General features: G+C 44.2%; 1 protein-coding gene across 6 annotated transcripts in view; it reads left to right on the forward strand.

Annotated features, from left to right (window-relative positions):
- Positions 1–208: 208 nt before the first annotated feature.
- SNCAIP (synuclein alpha interacting protein) overlaps positions 209–18941 on the forward strand; it is a 214456-nt gene continuing 195723 nt past the window's right edge. For 3 of the 6 annotated variants that reach the window (XM_060177445.1, XM_060177458.1, XM_060177454.1), the window contains exon 1: positions 209–359. The gene's annotated coding sequence lies outside the window, so the exon portion shown is untranslated. Of the gene's footprint in view, positions 360–388; positions 1500–5984; positions 6128–18941 lie in introns of those variants that run through there. The other 3 variants (XM_060177459.1, XM_060177446.1, XM_060177449.1) reach the window with 3 other exon arrangements.

Here is an 18941-nt window from a genome sequence, read left to right on the forward strand (position 1 = left end):
GTGTGTGTGTGTGTGTGTGTGTGTGTGTGTTGTGTGTGTGTGTGTGTGTGTGTGTGTGTGTGTGTGTGTGTGTGTGTGTGTGGTGGGGAGGCAGGAATGATCTGGGGACCAATGAGGTAGCAGCGGTTGATGTGCGGGTCGGTGAGGGGAGATTTCATTTCTAGGGGGCGAGGCCATCCAGCGGGGTGGGGTAGAAGAGGAGAAAGAGGAGAGGCTGGGGGCAAAAAAAAAAAAAAAAAAAAAGAAAGAAAGAAAAAAAAAAGTCGGAGGGTAGCCAAAGAGCAGACCGGACCGGGAGGATCCCAGGCAGCAGGAGCCACACAAGAGGGATAAGAAAGGTGGAGCAGAAGAAAGAGCAGGTCGGTGGACGCGCGCCGGCTGGGGTGCGGGGGTGCGGCCGCGGCCGGGAGGGTGTGGCCCGGCCGGGGGCGCAGCGGGGAGCGCGGGAGGGTCGCTGTCAGTCCCGCCGATAGCGGATCATGGCCCAGGGTGCAAGGCCGGCATCCGGAGGGTGAGAGGGAGGGAGGACAGCCCTGGCGGCCGCTCCCCAGTCCCTCGCGGCCCCCAGCCCGAGCTGCGCCCCGCGCCCCTAGCCGCCCCGGGGCTGCCCCTCCGCGCGCGCTCCTGGGGGGCCCAGGAGCTGCGCCTCCGGCCCGGCAGCATTGTGACGTAGTAGGGCCGCCTCAGCTCCTCCGCCCGCCCGGCGGCTCCTGCCGCGGGGATTCCAGCTCCTGCCACCGTCTATCTGTCCATCAGTCCGTCGGTCTGTGTGCGTCCTGCCCTCCGCGCTGCGGAGTCTCCCGGGGCGGTCCCCCCCCCCCCCCCCGGTGAGTCCAGCTCCCTTTCCCTCTCAGGGCAGGCGGGGGGTGAAGCCTTTCCAAGTTTGCACCGGGCAGCCCCGCCAGCGGTCTCCCCTGCTTCTCCCTCCTTTCCAGGGAGCCCCCTCCCCCGACTCCTATCCACGCCCCTAGGACCCCCTTTGTGCCGCGCGTCCGGGCGCCTGGGCAGCAAGGATTTGGGGGGGGGGGGTCTCTATAGTAACGGCGGCGGCGGCGGCTGGCAAGCGGTGGCTCAACTACCGGGAAGGGGGAGCAGCCCTCTGTGCCCCCCTCCTCCTCTACCGCCCCTTCGCCCAGGCTGCCAGCAGATTGTTCTTTTCATCTGCCCGTTTCGCGGTGTTCCCATTCTGGTGGCCACCGCGCATCAGATCAGATCAGAGGTGGCTGGGCTTGGGTATTGTGGGGACTCCAGACTGCAGAGATAAAGGGGGTGCCAAGTAAGAAAAGCCCCAGCCACTGACTGTCCTGATAACAACAATCATTCCCGCAAACGAGCGATGCCCCGTGGTGCTGCCACCTAGGGAGGTGCGCCCAACCTGAGCCCCCGGCTGCGCGTCCAGCGCGGCCTCCAGCCGCCCCACTCCGAAGCTGTCCGGGGCCACCCCAGATTCACACGGGGGGACTGCGCCTCCCCTGGTGATGACTTCTCCTCTGCAGGTGGTAAGTGGCCATGAACTGGGATCTTTGACCATCCTCAGATGTCATGGTTTGTTTATTACGGTTTTTTTTCTTCTTTCTTTCTTTCTTTCTTTCTCTCTTTCCTTTTTTTTTTTTTTTAGAAGAGAGGAAAAATTATGAGCCACTACTGGCAGCCATACAGTTTCCACAGGAAATACTAGCATTCTTTGAGGAACACGCTACTGCTCACAGAGAAGAAAGTCTTGAGGAAACAAAAAGGCAACAGCATTGTTGCGCCTTTTCAATGGGCCGCTAGGAGGGGGAAACGGGTGTTTTTTTCCTGTGTTAAGCATTGCTTTGCTAGGGAAAGTTAATTAAGAAACAGAACCATTTTTTGTTTGTTTGTTTGTTTGTTTGTTTTTCCTTTCTTTCACTTGCGGGTGCCCGGGGCTCATGGGTGTGGATTATTACTGACAAGTGTCCATCAAAGGTGGAGCAGTCTTGCCTGCCACACACCACGTGCAGGGGAGCTCCCCCCCCGCCGGTTTTTTTTTTTTTTTTTTGGTTTTTTTTCTTTGTAAAATGAAATAAGGACTGTCTGGGGAGGCTTATGAGGATTACGTGTGTGCAGAGCATGTCAGTTCTCCAAGGTGTCACTACACACGGAATTCTCCAGCCCTGCTTTCCCTGCTAAATCTTCAGGAAGGCAAAAAGCCTATTTATTTCTTGTAATGCAGCAGACATCCCAATGGGAGAATGGGTTGAAATCTGTATTTCATTTGGACATATTGGAATGGTAAAAGGCAGACAGGACAAGGTGTAGGCAAGCGGTATGCTAGTGTGTTCACATCTGGGAGAGACCGTCTGCTGGTGATTTCTGTTGCATCTCAATGTTAAATTGCAGGTGGCTGTGATCCGAACATAGAGAGACATCTTTGTTTCTTTCTTTAAAAAAAAAAATTAATGATTCAATAATGATTCACAAAATTATATGCCAACAGGGTTATAATTCTACACCATTCCCACCACCAGAGTACTGAATCCCATGCCCCTCCATTGCAAACCACCATGGTTCTCTCCAAAGGCTGCAGATATGGGTTAACTCTCCTCCCTACAACTATCTGTCTACATCTGTACATAATTGCCCCCGTTTTCTTGCAAGTGCAATCCTTTCTTCCCCTCCAAGCCACACATAACTCTATTACTACATCCAGATATCTCTCCCCTTTTCATCTTCTCTCTCTGGGACCTGGTGGAGCTAGAGTTCAGAGTCCTCTTATCCTCTTCCTCCTATCATTTCTCCCCTACTGGGAATATGGATCAAAGTTTTGGTGGTGGAGAAGACAGGGGTTCTGGCTTCTGCAATTGCTTCTCAGCTGGGTTTTGGTGTTGGTAATTATATCCATACCCCCTAGCCTGTTTCTATCTTTCTGTAGTGGGACAGGGCTCTGGAGAGGTGTTCTAGGACACATTGGTGATGTAATCTGCCCAAAGTATTGAGGGTGGAATCATGGTAGCATCCACAACTTGGTGTCTGGAAGGTGGTAGGACATAAAGTGAGGCAAAATGGTTAATGAACAGGAACCAAAAAGTAGTAACATCGGATGAGATTAGGGACTTTAGGGTGGAAGAAAGCTCAGAAATCCATTTTAGGCATGTTTCTAGGGGTCCACAACTATTGTAGTTTTTGCTTGATTTTGATAACTAGCATGAAGTTAAATTAAAACCTTGTCTGAGAAAATGGTGTCAGAGTAGAGAAAAGGGCTTGAAAGTTGGATTAGAGCTGAGAGTATCTCCCATTATTAAAAATATTCTGTGGATAGAATTAACTATTTGCCTCCATCCACCCTATTCAGGGCATATATACATGGCACTAGAGCATGCATAATCTCTCTGAGTTCCTACTGGTCTGAGCTCAAAGCTTCTAATCACAACTGGGGACAGTACAGGCTGCACTCATTTCAGGACCAATCTTCCTCATGTGGCAGAGCAGGATATCCCAACCTCCTCCTTTGGAGACTGGGGCAGTCCCTACCATAGTCACCCTATGGTGAAAGCAAGGTGCTGAGAGGGTCCACAAGAGGGCTTTGGATGATGTTCTTGATAGAAGTGACCAGTGGTGATGCTGAGAAGGATCCATCAGAGGTTTAGTCCCATCATATTTGTGTGGGTATCCAAGGATTCCTTGACTAGGGCCCCAGATGATGAGGTGGTATGATATTGACCAAAAGGTCCATTGTTAAATGAGCCTGTAGGTAGACATCTTTTTGATGCCCTTAAAACTATTTGAAAAAGGATCCCAGTTAGACCCCCTGGCTCCCCACCTGCAGGGGGAGTCACTTCACAGGCAGTGAAGCAGGTCTGTAGGTGTCTTTCTCTCCTCTCTGTCTTCCCTTCCTCTCTCCATTTCTCTCTGTCCTATCTAACAACAACATCAGTAACAACAACAGTAATAACTACAGCAACAATAAAAAAAGACAACAAGGGCAATAACAGGGAAAATAAATAAATTTAAAAAACCTATTTGGAAAAGAGATGACATCTTGGTATCAGTCATAGACATGTCTCTGGAAGGCATTTTTAAGTAAAGATTATCCATAACTAGATCTCTGTGGGTTTATTTTGAGTTCCAGAAGTTGAAAGAAAGTAGGGATTTTGAGGGACTGGTGAAATAGTTCATTTGGATAATGTGCTGCTTTGCCATGTGTGTGACCCAGCTTGGAGCCCAGGCTCCAATGTATTGAAGCAGGCTTTGTACTGTGGTCTTTTTTCTCTCTGTGTCCTTCTGCCTTCTGTCTCTACCTAAAAATAAATAAGAAAAATTAAGAGAGCAAGAAAAAGGAAACAGCTTTTTTCAATATTTATTTATCTGATAGAGATGGAGAAATTGAGAGGGGAAGGAAGATAGAGAGGGGGAGAGAAAGAGAGACACTTGCAGCCCTGCTTCAGTGCTCATGAAGCTTCCTCCTGCTTCATGAGCAGTAAAGAGGACTCGGGGCTTAAACCCAGATCCTTGTGCATTTTAACATGTATACTCTACCTGGTGCATCACCCACGTGGTCCCTCATAGGTTCTGTGGACATCACTTACAAGTCAAAAATAAGAAATAAGGGATATAATTTCAAATATAAATTATTTCCCCCATAACATGCTTTTCATGAAAAAAAAAAAGGTGCAGGATAGTAGTATTGAAATGATACTGCCATGGTTCCTTTGATGATTACCACTTATTGACTTCTGAGAGGAAGTAACTGAAGCAAATGCTTGTCTCTGTTTGCTATATCTCAACTTTACTAATTCCAGACACTTGTTCTGGTGCAGGTGTATATGGAATTGAGGCCATAAAACTTTGTATATGCTTTTGTTTTAGAAGGAATTACAGCAGTCCTCCACTGTTCTAAGGAGGGAAAAACGGAAACCCACACAAACATTGAATACAAACAAACGATCTTCGATATTATCAGGGAAAGCCTGAAGCTGTTTTCCTTGCCAGATTTCAGGCTTTTCTTGTCAGAAAAGGAAATCTCCTAAGGAACAGGTGCATCATTCAAAGAATCATGAGGGAATTTCTCTTCTAAATGCAACATGTAACAGAACAGCAACAGGAGACCCAGTGACACTCTTAGAATAGAAGCCTTGGTTTTGGCAGTCTGTCAGATTGCTGTTGCAAACCACAAAGGAGAAATATGCGTCTTGGGAGAGAAATAATATTCTGGTGAAAAAAATCAAATGATTGCTTTTGTGAAACTTTTATCCTTATAGACTTGTTTTATTGTGTTCTTTTGATTAGTATGCTGATTCATTCACAAGAAGCAATTTTCTGAAAATGGATCAATAAATCAGTCCCTAATGTGAGAGACACCATGCATGAATTTGCACTTTATATAGGTTAGATAACTAGATTTTATATTTTATTGTTTTTAACATGCCAGCTCTTTCTGATCTTTTAATAATAATGACCAAAATGTGTTGAAATGAATGCTAATTGTTGTGTTTAATGGGCAGGCCCTAGGAAATTACTAATTGATTGCAAGAGAATTCTTTTATGGTCACTTTGCCCATGTGTGGAATTTAAAGACATAAAGTAGACAGTCTCTTCACAAGGTACTAAGGAAGGAAATAGGACATATGAAAAATTAAATGACACAGATCATGAAGGAGAAATTGTAAGATCGAGGGCCTCAGACATTAAACAGTAATTGAAAAGAAATTCCTAGGAGAAAGCGACCCAATCAGCTTAGCTATTCTATCAGTTATCCGTTGCTACCTAATAAATCACCTCGAAATGCAATTGCTGATGACAACTGCCACAACTAATGACGCTGTGGTCATTTACTTTGGGTTAAGTTAGGCAGTTCTTCTGTTGGTGTGGGTTGGGTTCCCTCAGGTATCTTCAGTCTGCTGGCTAGTGGTGAGGATGTCCCAGCACAGTCTCACAGCTGCCAGGTTCTTAAGCAGATTGACTGTTGGCTGGCACCTCCCACTCTTGAGCAGGCAAGCTAGGACATCTCTCTAGAGCAGGCAGAATGTTTCAAGAGCACTAACAAAGCAAGCCCCCATCTTGATGTGTTTGTGAACTCTGTAGAGCATTTGCTTCTATACCGCTGACCAAATCAAGTCACAGGATCCATTCAGAATCAACAGGAGCAGAAAGACTGCAGTGATGATGAGTGAGTTGCAAAGATTGTAGCTTCTCTCCTCACCCCCACCCCCCACCCCCATCTGTTACATGTTTGAAGAGGACATTTGTTTCTAGCAGATGTTGTCTGTAGAGGAATAATGTACTCTCAGATAGAAAGATAGGTGGAGCCTGATTGCTTTTAGCCCAGAATTGAGGATAGAAAATTGTCCTAAATCACTGTTCTGTCATTTTTGTTCTATGAATCACAGGTAGAAGAGAAGTAACACTAATAATAATAATAATAATAATAATAATAATAATAATAATAATTTTCGGGGTGTCTCTCTCCTTCTCCGGCAGGGCGTCCTCCAGGGGAAAGGTAACGGGCTGGTTCTTTCTCGCTCACGACGGGTGACACGAAGTAAAAGACACCAGGGGACTCTTAGCGTGAATCTAGAATCTGAGTCCTTAGAGTCCCAGAATCCTAGAGTCTGTTTATTAGCAAAATTGACATGAGTTAAATAGAAAAGCAATGGAGGTAATTATTGTTGAAATATGACAAAAATTACAGGTTTCTTAACAGTCAGCATGCCCTAAAGTAGGGGGCTGGTATGACAGGAATTGATGAGATACAAAACAGTTATTTTCCATAACACAAGCAACTTAATTATCCAAAGGTATCTGAGAGAAGCATAGGGGTTAAACCCGTAGGGTGAGACAGAGAGAAGATGGATATTAAAAGGCCATATAGTTTGGCATTTCTCTTGTCTGGGGTCTGAGGTGTGTGATGAAGTGTGTGATAAGGTGTGTTCTTCTGTGATCAGAAGGTGACTGTGAATGAGTGAATCTGTGGCCATGTGGCCTGCAGTTAATGGAGGGAAGTACTGGGGTATCTGTGGGCCTGAGAGTCAAGAAGGAAAGAACCAAGTCTGAGTTTCCCCCCTTATGCTCACCTCGGTTGAGAGAGACTTACCAAGAGGTTATCTTCTCAGACCTCCATCCAAAGATGGGGGTGGTTCTCCCTAAGCTCTATCAGGCTCACACATGTTCCCAACAAATAATAATGCCGCCATGTGCTCTGACAGTGTTACTAGAATGATTTGGAGACAATGGCCTGGTGCCAAAGTTAACGGGCCTTGGAAAGTGAGGAAGATAGGATATGACGAAAGGAGAGCCAGAGGAAAATGGAAAGATAGGTTTGATCTAGGCAAGCCCATATTTAGGATTTGGTGACTAATGACAGAGAACCAGTGAAAGCCCAAAGTTAAAAATCATTCAGAGATTTAAAAAAACTTAAGTGACTGAAAGAATGATTGTACTGTTGTAAGAAATAGAGAAATCAATAGGTGATTTATTTGGGGGGAGGAGAAAAATTCAGTTCCAGAAAGGTTGACTAAGGGAGATAAATTGAATGTGAAACTACTTTATAAGCAGCAGAGTATGCTGTGAGCATTAGCTCTTATCTACTGTTTGAATCATTATGGGTTGTATAGAGTTAAATTCTTCTTGTTGTGAAGTACCTACCAGAAAGTAAAGTGGAACATGGAGGATACCCTTGGATCAAGGGGAAGGAGGAAGAACCACTCTGAGCATGGAACCAGAGCTATGCTGAGGGATTGGGGAATAGGAACTGATGTTTTTGTTCTTGAGAGCTTCTGGTGATCTGCTGTTGAAGAGTTTTATCCTTGAACTTGACACAACAGTGAAGAGAACCCCATTGGTATAGTTTGAATGGCATGCACCAGAGACATTGATTGACAGCCCTACACAGGGTGGGGAGGTGGTAGGTACTTTTTTGGTACTGTTGTCCAAAGTGGACATGGGAGGGCAGAACTTACAGAAGCCCATCAGAGATAGAACTTCATGATTTATTTGGACTTAAGCATGGAGAAGGAGATAGGGCAGGTGACAGTGTTGGCATATTTGACCAGAGATGTAGGCACATTAATAGTAGTCAAACCTATACCAGTAGTAGGTTTTCCCAAGGAGGGGTGAGTGAAAAAGGAAAGGACCCAAGGGAGGCAGCACCTACGTTGCTTATGTAGGACCCTGGGTTACATGAAAGCAACAAAGACAAAACAAGTAGAGTTTCATGAATGGTGCTTTGTATGTTCTTGTGCTCTTGAATAAGTAAAATAAAATAAAATAAAATAAATGGACCAGGAAAGTATCTCAGTGATATAGTACATGTTTGAAGCCCTGGGTTTTGTCCCTGGAATTACATATATAAAAAAGAAGAAGGTGGGGACCAGGCAGTGGTGCACTTGGTTGAGCACACATGTTACAATGCACAAGGTTCTGGGTTCAAGCTTGTGGTTCCCACCCATGAGGGTTGGAGGGGAAGCTTCACAGGTGGTGAAGTAGTGCTACAAGTCAGTGTCTCTCTCTCTCTCTCTCTCTCTCTCTCTCTCTCTCTCCTCTCTCTCCCTCTCTCCCCCCTTCTCTCTTTTTTTTTTTTTGATTTTTAAAATTATTGTATTTATTGGATACAGACAGAGAAGTCCAGAGGGAAGGGGAGATAGAATGGGAAGAGGAAGCAAGAGACACCTGCATCTCTGCTTCACCAATTGTGAAACTTTCCCCCTGCATGTGAGTGCCAGGGGATTGAACCTAGATTCTTGCACATTGGAACATGTGTACTCAGCCATGTGCACTCCCGTCTGGCCCCTTGCAGGTCTCTTATCTTTCTCTAACTCTCTTCCCCCCTTAATTTCAGTCTCTCCAATAAAATAAAAATGAATAAAATAGTAAATAAAGGGAGAACTCAACACACTGTGTTCTCCATAAATGTCAGGGGGTGTTTTATTCAAAGGGAGAAGAATTAAAGACATCCTGTTCTGTCTTGCACCTAAGGACTCAGTCGAGATACTGCTTTGCAACCTCATTGTCTATCGATGGACAGTCTAAAATTCAAGTGGTATCCTCACGGTCAAGTGCAGCTGCAGGGCCATACAGAAACACCTGGCCTTCTGAATGTCACACAATTAGAACAGCTTCCAGCTGTCCTTTATGGGAAGGTTTTCAGCTGGCCAGCTTAACTCCAGGCAGGTACTTTTTAATGGTTTCTATTGCACAAGCCTCAGAGCCCCGAAGATATTCAATAAACGTTAACTTAATGAGAGAGTGTGCATTATCTAGTGTGGTAACGTTTTCTAAAGCAGTCTGGTTTGGCATTTCATTACTCACAGTAGAATTTACTATGAAGTCTCTTAAATGCCTTCTGTAGATTTAAATGTTTTAAAATTCTGCTGTCATGCTCATGAAGGTTTTTATGATCCACCAGTCACAAAAATAAATTCCATTTCTTCCTTTCTTTCTTTCCCTCTCTTTCTCCCTCCCTTTCTCTCTTTCTTCCTTTCTCTCTTCCTTGTCTTCTTGCTTCTTATATTCATCAGAACTCTTGGCTGCAAGTCTCAGGACCCCAGTTTGTGCTTGCTTAAGTAGGAAGGAGTATGGCTTGGCTCAGCTCCCATTTTGGAAATGCTAGGGAAGGTTCTGCCTCTGACTTCTTCCATTCTTCATGGTGGTGACATGCTCAGCAGTACTCTCAGGCTGAACCCCTGTAGGAAAAGATAACAGCTGAGAATTAACTCGAGTTAAACCCCTTTGATCATATGCTCATGCCTGAACCAGTTCCCAGGATCATTTAGAATACACCACATGTATTGACTTGGCCTTAGTGAATAGCCCAGGCTTGGAGCCTTTCCTTGGAAATGGGAAGGTGATCTGGATGGGAATCAGGGGGATCTGATGGAGGAGGTTCATGAAAGGGTGTCAGCAAATCCCTCTTAAACCAGGTACCCTCAGATCAGGTAGGTCTTGAGAAGGGAAATATTGAACAGAATTGAGAGCAACTGCTGTGCAAGCAGAAAGTACAGCTATCTGCTATGCCATCTGTTTCCCCCAGTGAACACATCAGCTCTACTACATCCCCAGTCAGAAAACTTGTGCTGATCCTGATGGAAATGGTTGGTTGCATTTCCTCCTACACCTAATAATTTACCATGGGCCCTATTTCCTCTCTCTCAACCTCTCTTTCTCTTTTCTCTCTTTCTTTTTTCTTTCTTTCATTCTTTCTTTCTTTCTTCCTTTTTTTTTCTCACCACCACTGTTACCCCTGGGGCTCAATACTTGAATGTCTCCACATTTCCCTGAAATCATTTTATTTGGCAGAGGATGGGAGACAGGGAAAAATAAAGAGGAGGAATTGGGGGAGATACCTGCAGCACTGTTCCACCACACATGAAGCTTCTTCCTACATGCAGGCAGAGTCTAGAAGTTTGAACCTGGAATCATTACTCACAGTAATGTGTGTGCTTTACCAAGGAGAGCTACCATCTGGAATGCTCTCAATATTTCTTAAAGATATTTTATGATTAATTTTCTTTTATTTTTTAGTAACAGGTTATATGTGGGCAAAATATTGAATCTGTTCAGTTCTTGTACAATTCTTCATAGCCTCTTACTATTGTTTTAAGTTGCTATTAATTTCTTTATGAAATAAAAAATATCGACAAGACCATTAGGATAAGAGGGGTATAATTCCACTCAATTTCCATTAAAGTTTTTTTGTATGAGAGAGACATGAATGCATCACTCTGACATTTGCAGTGTTGGGGACTTAACTCACATCCTCAGGCAAGTGAGTTTAGAGCTCTACTCACGGAACCACTTCTTCAACAGCTCAGTCTTATTCTTTACACCACAATAACCCAGAGCTGAGAAGTGCTCTAGTCTCTCCTCTGTCTTCTCCATTCTCTCTTCCTCTATCACTCATTAAACAAAGTCAGTAAATGTCTTTTTTAAAGAGGTTTAAAACGGGGTGTAGCTCAATGGTGGAGTGCATGCTTTGCATGTGTGAAGCCCGTAGCTTTGATCTCAGGTGTAATTCCCAAACCACTCGAAAGAAAAAAGCAGCTGAAAAATATCAGTGCCCCCAAGTAAACTCTAGACTGGAATCTATGCTCAGTGATCAAATGAGGGGTAATTTTCCTTCTCACTATAAAAGTAGACTATGTAATAGTTAATATTTATGAGGCACTTACTGTGTATTGGGTGCTTACTAGAGGCAGTAAAATTATTTTCTCATTTAATTCTCCCAGCAGTCCCCGGGAAGGAGGTATTAATTATCATTATCACCCATTTCCTGCCTAGGAGGAAACTTGGGGTCTTGTCACTAACCCCCTTCCTTCTGGAGACACTCCTGAGATTGTTAGGAGTAGGACTGAGCTTCGATTGGACACTTTAAATACATCCATTATGACTTTGTTTCTGTTGTTCTAAGATGAAGTGATGACCTCCTATGAAAGAAACATTCCAGCTGCCTCCTAGGGCCATCAATTATGTCAAAGAGATTGTGGAACAAAAGATATATGCAAAGGGGCAAGGGCTCCAGTGTGGTAGTTGAAATTAAGATGAATTTCTGCCTGCTGTTTTGAGATAATCAGGGTCTCTAATGGAGACTGTTGGTGAGTATAAAAAACAGACCATTTGAACAGGAATAGAAAAGGATTGGTTCTGAGAATCATTCAGAAAGTTATTCCATTGATACATAAAATGACCTAAACACTAAACACTTTGGAAGCCACAGAAGCCTGGGGTCTTAACCAGCTGTAACTATTTTTCCAGACCTTTAGCCAGTTTTTAGTCAGAGAATTGATTGAACATTGGATTCTCTCCTTAGAGAAAAAATCACACACACACACACACACACACACACAAAGATAGCCCACTGTTTATACATGAGTTTAGGGGCTTCAGTGATATATATATATATATATATATATATATATATATGAAAGACACTTGCCATTATTCATTTTGGTTACCATGTAGCACATGTAACTATTTTTTGAATGTTGACTGTGTGCCATATTTGAAAAGCACGTGGTATAGCTGGCCAACCCTTTTAAGACATGAATTTTTTTTAAAGAATTTGTTTATATATTCATGAGAAAGATAGGCAGAGAGAGAGAAAGAACCAGAGACCACTCTGGTACATGTGCTGCCCGGGGATTGAACTCAGGACCTCATGGATGAAAATGCTTTATCCACTGTGCCACTTCCCAGACCACTAAGACATGAATCACTAAGACATGAATCTCTAAGACATCAATCACTAAGACATGAATCCTCTCCTCTCCCAACCTCTCCCCTCCTCTCCCCTCCCCTGCACTCCAACTTTGTGCTGTCCAACTTTATAAGCTATGGAGAATAAAGCACAGAGAAAGAGCCCAGCTTCCCAGATGCCAAGTGATGAGGACAAAATGAAATGAAGAACCCAGATCTGCCTCCCAGCACCTCCATGCTGCCTCAGGTCCCATCAGCCTGTCACTGTTCTAGGTTGGACAGAATGTTCCTCAACCCTCAGCTGCCCTGTGAAAAGCGTTTGTGCTCTGGAGCCTCCTGGCAAGCTTCCAGAGCAGTGAGGCTGGGGAGGTCTTAATCACTGTGTCCTTTACCTATCACCTTTGCATTAGTGAACCTGGTAGCCTCAGCAGAGTAACACATAGCTACCTCTTGGGGAGTTTCTATCTCATTCCTGCCAGTTGCTTTTGTACCTTGGAGCTTTAACTCCATAGACAGGCAAGAATGCAGCAGAAATGACAGTGAATTATTTCTTCATTTGCACCCTTCCATGGATTTATTTTTTTCTTTCCTTTTTCCCCTTTTTTTCTCCCCAGTGTTGTCAGACCCCACACATGTCTCTTTCTTTTGTCCTTCTCCCCTGGTCCAAAATATTTAGAAGGCTCTAGGTTTCAGAAGATTAGCAGGCAGAATGAGTGGACATGTGGATGAGCAGTTCATTTCAGTCCCTCTTTGCAGATGACAAGGCAGCATGCCCACATGCTTCGGCACAGGTGGGGTGAGCCAGGGTGAACTAGTGGGTCTGGTCTCCAGTAGAGTAGGGCTCGATGTCAACCTGGGGCTGCTTCTAATTCATCCATGATGTGATCATTGTTATCATTTGAGCCTTAATGTTGTGGTCTCTTTTGCTGCAAGTGAATCCCACAGGCAAGCCTGGCTCTGGATGTAGACATGTCCTGGTCTCTGTTCTCTCTTCTCCCTCTTCCCCCTCTTCTCCCTCTTCCTCCTCCAAGCTTACCTTTGAGTAGAGACATCTGACTCCAGGAATTCAATCATGGACCTCTAGCTTCATATCCACCAATTTTACCTCTTGACCACAGCCATCAGCCATGCCAGGGGAAGGTTTCTAGTAAGCTTAGCTTCTTTTTTTAAAATGTTTTATTTAAGAAAGGATTAATGAACAAAAACATAAGGTAGGAGGGGTACAACTCCACACAATTCCCACCACCTAATCTCCATAACCCACACCCTCCCATGATAGCTTTCCCATTCTCTAGCCCTGTGGGAGCATGGACCCAGGGTCGTTGAGGGCTGCAGAGGTAGAAGGTCTGGCTTCTGTAATTGCTTCCCCGCTGAACATGGGCATTGACTGGTCGGTCCATACACCCAGTCTGCCTCTCTTTCCCTAGTAAGGTGTGTCTCTGGGGAAGCTTGAGCTCCAGGACACATTGGTGAGGTCTTCAATCCAGGGAAGCCTGGCCAGCATCCTGGTGGCATCTGGAACCTGGTGATTGAAAAGAGAGTTAACATACGAAGCCAAACAATTTGTTGAGCAATCATGGATCCCAAGCTTGGAATAGTGGAGAGGAAGTGTTAGGGAGGTACTCACTGCAAACTCTGGTGTACTACTGCTTTCAGGTATATATTTTGCAGTAGTTTATGGATATGTGTGCACATAAGCTCTCTCTCACAGAAACTGGTGTATATCTAGGTTATGGGACTTTGTTAGAAAGTGAACTACCTGAGATGAAATTAGAGTGTACTATAAAAGGAAAGGTCTCACCCGAGTAATGAAGCTGAAGGGTTGTCATTCCTCACGTGAAGTCTCTGGACACAGTCTGAGGTGAAGCATGTTGAGGTGGCAATCGTTGTGTTGGTTAGGTTGTGATCGGCGGATGCAATATTATTTGGTTTGGATTGGGAGACGCATACGGGAAAGTGGGCCCTATCCAAGGGTTCCAGGACTGGGGGAAGTAGGGGCTCTATAGTGGAGATGTGAAGTTCCTGCTGTCTTAGGGTTCAAAAAGACAATCGATAGTTAATGTTATCATCACATTATTTGTTAATTGGGTTAACTTTGAAAAGTCCTTTTGTTATGGTTTGCTGTACAGTATCCAGTATCTTGTATATAACTGTGCTATTGGATGCTTCTAATCTACTTTGTCTAGGCTTTTGAGAGAGTCCGCATATCAAATACACAGCCTATATATTAAAAAGATTCAGTTTGTGTTTTGAGAAACTTTGAGATATACAACTGATTTCCCCCCTCATATTAATTAACTACTGATTTATATGTCTACATTTTGCTAGGAGTGTACATAAACACCATTCCCGCCACCAAAAGACTGTGACCCATCCCTCCCGCCCACTCCCACCCCCAACTGGCCCAGGAAGCTGCATGTCTACCCCTCACCACTGGGTTTTTACTTTGGTGCCCTACTTACAATTTGATCAGGTCCTGCTTTTAGTTTCCCTTTCAGATCTTCTTAGTCAACTTCTGTTGATGAGTGGGATCATCCCATACTCATCTTTATCTTTCTGACTTAGTTCACTTAACATAATTCCTTCTAGCTCTGTCCAAGATGGGTCAGAGAAGGTGGGTTCATTGTTCTTGATAGCTACATAGTATTCCATTGTGTATATATTCCACAGCTTTCTCAGCCACTCATCTGTTGTTGGGCACCTGGGTTGCTTCCAGGTTTTAGCTATTAATGTTAGCTTCTATCCATAATCATGAAAACCTGCATTGGATCGACCTTCTTGTGGTGCATCCCGTGAGTACCCATTTATTGGGGAAACTGACGATCCTTCCTAGCCGACCGAATCCACATGGATCCCAGTCACTTTCAAAGCCAGCAACAAGCAGACATCAGGCTCAACCTGACGCTGTTGACTGGCTACCGAAGAAGTGCAAACGCTAGAAGAAGAAGAAGAAGAAGAAGAAGAAGAAGAAGAAGAAGAAGAAGAAGAAGAAGAAGAAGAAGAAGAAGAAGAAGAAGAAGAAGAAGAAGAAGAAGAAGAAGAAGAAGAAGAAGAAGGAGGAGAAGGAGAAGGAGAAGGAGAAGGAGAAGGAGAAGGAGAAGGAGAAGGAGAAGGAGAAGGAGAAGAAGAAGAATAATGAAAACCTGCAAGGACCCACTTCCTGCTTCCTCTGTGGTCACCTTCTCCCACATGACTCTGTACATTGTCTCTCATTCCACTCTAACCTTCTCACTCTCACCTTCCTGTTCCCAGTGCAGGGTCTTGGGTTTGTTTCTTACAGCCCCAAGTGTTGCCTTGTGGCTGTTTAGACAAACAAGGTTGACTGGCAAAATTGTAACAGAATTCTGTGAATGAGGACCACAGAGGCCATGCCAGATTTTCTAGTAGGCACACCAGAAATGAAAGGAAACAGGTAAAATTAATCTTTTTTTTTTTTTTTTTTTTGCCTCCAGGGTTATCACTGCACTACAAATCCACTGATCCTGGTGGTGATATTTTATTATTATTATTATTATTGGATAGGGCAGAGAGAAATTGAGAAAGGAAGGGGAAGGCAGAGAGTGAGAGAGAAAGATAGACAGCTGCAGACCTGCTTCACTGCTTGAAGCTTACCCACAGCAGATAGGGAGCCAGGAGCTCGCATGGGTCCTTGCACTTTCTACTATGCACTTAACCCAGTGTGCCACCGCCTGCCCCTCTCCCTGGTAAATTAATATTAATGATATATTAGACTTAACGTAACATAGCCAAACTATCAGTATTTCCCTTGTTACCATATTTTAAAAAATCATTTACCAGGTATCTAAAATTTTTTTTTGTCATCTCTGATACTTAACCATTCCAGGTTAACTTTTTTTTTTTTGTCTCCAGGGTTATTGCTGGAGCTCAGTGCCTGCACCATGAATCTACTGTTCCTGGAGGCTATTTTGTTTTCTTGTTGTGCTGGCTTCCCCACCCCTTAATTGTTGTGGTTACTATTATTGTTGTTGTTGTCATTGTTGTTGGATAGGACCGAGAGAAATGGAGAGAGGAGGGTAAGACAGAGAGGAGAGAAAGACAGACACCTGCAGACCTGCTTCACCGCCTGTGAAGCGACCCCCCTTGCAGGTGGGGAGCTGGGGGGGCTTGAACCGGGATCCTTATGCTGGTCCTTGCACTTTGTGCCATGTGTGCTTAACCCGCTGCGCTACCGCCAACCCCCCACAGGCTAACTTTTTTTAAAAATTTTTTTATTTAAGAAAGGATTAATTTTGCAGTAGTTTATGCTCCCAGAGGGATAGAGAATGGGAAAACTATCAGGGGAGGGGGTGGGTTATGGGGATTGGGTGTTGGGAATTGTGTGGAGTTGTACCCCTCCTACCTTATGCTTTTGTTCACTAATCCTTTCTTAAATAAAAAATTTAAAAAAAAATAAAAAAAAAAGAACACACACACAAAAAAAGAAAGGATTAATTAACAAAACCATAGGGTAGGAGGGGTACAACTCCACACAATTCCCACCGCCCAATCTCCATATCCCACCCCCTCCCCAGTAGCTTTCCCATTCTCTATCCCTCTGGGAGCATGGACCCAGGGTCATTGAGGGTTGCAGAAGGTAGAAGGTCTGGCTTCTGTAATTGCTTCCCCGCTGAACATGGGCGTTGACTGGTCGGTCCATACTCCCAGTCTGCCTCTCTCTTTCCCTAGTAGGGTGGGTCTCTGGGTAAGCTGAGCTTCAGGACACATTGGTGGGGTCTTCAATCCAGGGAAGCCTGGCCAGCATCCTGATGGCATCTGGAACCTGGTGACTGAAAAGAGAGTTAACATACAAAGCCAAACAAATTGTTGAGCAATCATGGACCCAAAGCTTGGAATAGTGGAGAGGAAGTGTTAGGGAGGGTACTCACTGCAAACTCTAGTGTACTTCTGCTTTCTTACTTTGGTGCCATACTCCAAACTCAGTCAATTTCTGCTTTGCGTTTCTACTTCTTTTTTTTTTTTTACATGCATAACATTCCCCAGATTCCCATTTAACAATACAACCCCCACTACTTCATTCATCATTTTTCATGGACCTGTATTCTCCCCACCCACCCACCCACCCCAGAGTCTTTTACTTTGGTGTAATACTCCAATTCCATTTCAGGTTCGACTTGTGTTTTCTTTTCTAATCTTGTTTTTCAACTTCGGCCTGAGAGTGAGATCATCCCGTATTCATCCTTCTGTTTCTGACTTATTTCACTCAACATGATTTTTTCAAGGTCCATCCAAGATCGGCTGAAAACGGTGAAGTCACCATTTTTAACAGCTGAGTAGTATTCCATTGTGTATATATACCACAACTTGCTCAGCCACTCATCTGTTGTTGGACACCTGGGTTGCTTCCAGGTTTTGGCTATTACAAATTGTGCTGCCAAGAACATATGTGTACACAGATCTTTTTGGATGGATGTGTTGGGTTCCTTAGGATATATCCCCAGGAGGAGAATTGCAGGGTCATAGGGTAGGTCCATTTCCAGCCTTCTGAGAGTTCTCCAGACTGTTCTCCACAGAGGCTGGACCAATTGACATTCCCACCAACAGTGCAGGAGGGTTCCTTTGACCCCACACCCTCTCCAGCATTTGCTGCTGTTACCTTTTCTGATGTGTGACATTCTCACAGGAGTGAAGTGATATCTCATTGTTGTCTTGATTTGCATTTCTCTGACAATCAGAGACTTGGAGCATTTTTTCATGTGTTTCTCGGCCTTTTGGATCTCTTCTGTGGTGAATATTCTGTCCAAGTCCTCCCCCCATTTTTGGATGGGGTTATTTGTTGTCTTGTTGTTGAGTCTGGCAAGCTCTTTATATATGTTGGTTATTAAACTCTTATCTGATGTATGGCATGTAAAGATCTTCTCCCATTCTGTGAGGGGTCTCTTGATTTGGGTAGTGGTTTCTTTTGCTGTGAAGAAGCTTTTTAATTTGATGTAGTCCCATAGGTTTATACTTGCCTTAGTCTTCCTTGCAATTGGATTCGTTTCATTGAAAATGTCTTTAAAATTTAAAGGGGCCCAGACTATTATATGGGGAAAGCAGAGTCTCTTCAACAAATGGTGTTGGAAACAATGGGTTGAAACATGCAGAAGAATGAAACTGAATCACTGTATTTCACCAAATACAAAAGTAAATTCCAAGTGGATCAAGGACTTGGATGTTAGGCCAGAAACTATCAGATACTTAGAGGAAAATATTGGAAGAACTTTTTTCCGCATAAATTTTACAGGCTAACTTTTTGAAAACAGAATGAGGCAGAGAGACAGAGAGGGAGGTGTGGTGGAGGTGAGCTTTGGGTTACATCGCAAAGCAGCACACTATCTGGGTGAGCTATTATGCCAGCCTGTCTGAACCATTCTTCAAAATACGGTGCATATTTTCTTCTTCATCTTGGTGGTCACATGTGGGTAGTGGCATCCCCTGGGCAGATTAGGTGATTCCTTTCTCTGCCTTACCCACCAGGTGACTGACACCTCCATGGTGGCCACTCAGAGAATGTGCTGTCTGTGCTCTGAACCTTAAGAGTAGGGGATGTGTCTGCCATCTTTATGTCCCCAGTGTGGATGCCAATTAGCAAGCCCATGAGTAACATTTAGGACACTGGTAATTCATTCATTTGTAACCTGAGAGCTGAAGGGGTCAGCAAGTGGGGGCCCTACTAACACCTCCCAATCCCTGACTCTGCCCTAGGACTCAAAGTCTATTTGCATGGGACAGAATATGGACAGCTGGATGGGAGAGAACAATATTTGCTCTTAATAATTGTACTGATTCTGTTC

Source organism: Erinaceus europaeus, chromosome 2, assembly GCF_950295315.1.
Source record: "Erinaceus europaeus chromosome 2, mEriEur2.1, whole genome shotgun sequence".
Taxonomy (NCBI): domain Eukaryota; kingdom Metazoa; phylum Chordata; class Mammalia; order Eulipotyphla; family Erinaceidae; genus Erinaceus; species Erinaceus europaeus.